The sequence below is a fragment of the Crocuta crocuta genome, unplaced genomic scaffold (genome assembly GCF_008692635.1).
Source record: "Crocuta crocuta isolate KB4526 unplaced genomic scaffold, BGI_CrCroc_1.0 scaffold219, whole genome shotgun sequence".
Taxonomy (NCBI): Eukaryota; Metazoa; Chordata; class Mammalia; order Carnivora; family Hyaenidae; genus Crocuta; species Crocuta crocuta.
In genome coordinates this window covers 8,980,650-8,983,809 of record NW_027551572.1, presented here as the reverse complement: position 1 = coordinate 8,983,809, position 3,160 = coordinate 8,980,650, and the positions used below count along the sequence as shown (strand labels likewise).

At 41.0% G+C, this 3,160-nt stretch overlaps 1 non-coding gene across 1 annotated transcript; it reads right to left on the bottom strand.

Moving 5' to 3' along the window:
* Positions 1-1,824: 1,824 nt before the first annotated feature.
* LOC144220886 (U1 spliceosomal RNA) lies at positions 1,825-1,980 on the bottom strand. The gene has a single exon (XR_013331892.1). It is a non-coding gene; the product is annotated as a U1 spliceosomal RNA (small nuclear RNA).
* Between the last annotated feature and the right edge of the window lie 1,180 nt (positions 1,981-3,160).

The following is a 3,160-nucleotide window of genomic DNA, read 5'->3' as shown; positions in this document are numbered from 1 at the left end:
ACACAAAAAAGAGCTCTTCTGTTTATGACTTCTTTTTCAGAAAGTTGCCAGTTATTCAAAAAGAACATTACCTTNCGCTGTCTCTCAAAAATAAATAAAAATTTAAAACACACACACACACAAAAAAAAGAGCTCTTCTGTTTATGACTCCTTTTTCAGAAAGTTGCCAGTTATTCAAAAAGAACATTACCTTGGTTCTTTTTCTTTTCAGGCTTTTCCCCACCGCATGTTTACAGATTGCTTAATTACTTCGTTGGGCTTTGGAACGCGTACATTACAGATACATGATCATCCAAGTCATTACCTGCATATTTTCCCATTAAGAATAATTATAGCTCTTACCACCACTGCCCATGTACTTATGTCCTGCAGGCCTGGGCACACTGAAGTAATCATCTTTTGAAAATGATCTTGATGTGCGAGTGTTGTGTGCACAATCGGTAATAAGCAAGATAAGGTGGGAAGATTTCCATCTCTTCCATTATCGAGCGGTTCAAAAATCACATTCCTGTTGTGTCATCACAGTGCCATGCAGGACGCCAAGGTGGTTTATGTTCTCCCGAGAAGTGAGTTAGCACTAAATATGGAGACAGGACCCAGGGGATGCCAGATTGTATCTCCCTCTCTGTGGATTATCTTTCTGAGCACATCCACACCACCCATTTCCTGGCTCAATTTCATTGTCTACAAAATGGGATTTATAAGATGCTTTAAAAACCTCCGATCATCAGATCTGAGATGGGACTGTCTTATAGATGGCAGCATGGCTTTTTATACTGATTAAGAGCCCAAGTTCTGGAATAATGGCTCTTCTGCTTTATGAACTCCATAACCTTGGGCATGTTACTTACCCTCTTGGAGCCTCAGTTTCCACATCTGTGAAGAGAAGATAGTAGTAGTCCGTCCGTGCCCCTTGGAGATTCAGCGAGATCCCACTTGTAAAGCACTTCGCCCAGTTCAAGATACAGGTGGAAGTCCAGTGAATGTTAGCTACAACTGTTATCATCAGATCTAACCTGGAAGAGCCAGGACTATTCAACATAGCTCAGGCAACACATGTGAATTAAAAGCAATAATTTTCTCCCAGATAATAGTCCAAAGACATTGTGAAGGGGTCACATGTTATTTTAATCAGGGGATCGTGAAGGGGTTCAATTTCAAAGGTAGAAGAAAGACAAGCTAGCAGATGTCTGAAAAAATTATTGGATTATAACCAAGAAAAGGCTATTTAAATGACTGGTTAGTAAATATTCTATAACTGGTTTCTTCAAGAGTTAATTACTCTTAGTTAAAAAATTGTTTTTGTTTTATTTTCAAGACAGCTAAAAAGTATTCACTGTTAAGTTTCTGAGATTTTAAATAAGCACTGAAAAGCCTCCATGAAATTGCCTGTTACCACCTAGAAAAGGTTAATATTTTTGTAAATCATTCCATTAGCCCTCAGCCATGGCCTCTCTTATTACGCTCCCCATTTCCAATACATAATGTTGCTCTGTATACATCCTTCCTTACATACTGTTCTTTGCATCTCGCTATGTATTATTCACAACTTTTTATATCACTTACTATTCTTTTCATTTTCTTAGTGGTTAGCTGACTTTCTAGTCAGTTAATGTAATTTATTTAACCAAGTCTCAATTACTGGGTATTTTGGTTTGTCCCCAAATGGTTGTCATGAACAACTATGTCGCCTAAGTCTTTGCATCAGTTTGTAGAAGTGGGCTCGCTAGATCAACGAAAATATGCTTTTTTAAAACAGCAAGCATTGGTTTGTAAATTCCCGTATTTTTAACTTGGTCTGCACACCCAGACACGCCATCTTTTTTAAGTGTGGACACGGTGCCCCACCACAAATGATGTAGGTGAGTTTCCCGCAGTTGGGTAAACCGCAGAGGTCAGCCTACCGGTCGTGCAATGGATAAGCCTCACCCTGGGAACACCACCGTCACGACGATGGTATCTCTGCTGCCAGGTAAAGATGCCCCAGCCTCATCTTAGCTAGGACTGGGTGTCCCCACTGGAAAAAATGTGTGTGTTGCTTCTGGGACAGATTGTCTTCGAAGCAGGTTCTGCTGGCACTATTTGGTGCTGCTGTGAGTAGCAAATGGCCAAGGGATCTGAGCACAGTGTCTACCTGGGTCCCGGTAGACTAAACATGTCACATTTATAACCTTCTTCGCTGTGCCTCCCGTGAGCGGGGGACGGTGTAAGCTTGAGTGTCCCAGCCAATATGCCCAGCTGAATATGATTGTCTAAGTGTCTGGGGCTCTTGGTTTTTCAGGACACATTTGGTGTCACTGATGTGAGCAGGCTGTGGTTTAAAACTGTCCATTCGGGAACTTCAACCACTGTTTTTTAAAGTGATTTGAAATACAAGTTTGTATGTGCACAGAATATCTCTAGGAGGAGGCGCAAGCAACTGGGGATGAGGTTTGTCTCTGGCTACGGAGGGTGAAGGGGATGTGACTGGTTGAGAGACGTTCTTTGCACTGGATCCTTCACACGTTTTGCTTTCTTACCATGTGCGCGTATACAAAAGGGAAATTTTTAAGCAAGAAAGATGAAGCCCAAAAGAAACAAGGATGCATGTAGAGGTTTCCCATTGTCAGCTACCGGATTAGTAAAACATAAACAAAACAAGGTACTTGAATCATTTTGCAAAAAGGGTACATATAGTTGGGTATTTAAGAATGCAGGGTCTGGAGCCAGGCTTCCTGGGTCCATAACACAGCTCTTTTGCTTACTAGCTGTGTGATCTTAGACAATCACTAAACTCCCCTGTACTTCAGTGTCCTCCTCCATAAAATGGGGTTAATTGTACTACCTGCTTCACAGTTACTTGTATTCAGTGAGTAAAAACATAAAAGCCCCCAGAACAGTAACTAGCACACAGCATGTGATCATTGTATATTAGCTATCATTATTTGCTATGGTTGTCCCTATCATTCTTCACTCGATTTTTGCAATGTTACAATTACAATAGCAAAGAGCCCTCCCTACCATTTGTAGATTTCGAGAAGTAAAGGGCAATTCACTTCAAGTGTCTAACTGATTTCAAATTTTTTACAACTATGCAAATAGACAGCGGAAGAGGGGGAGAGGTGCAAAACTTCCCTTTAGTCAGTAGCGATTCCAGATTTGAGAATTGCCACTCGCAAGT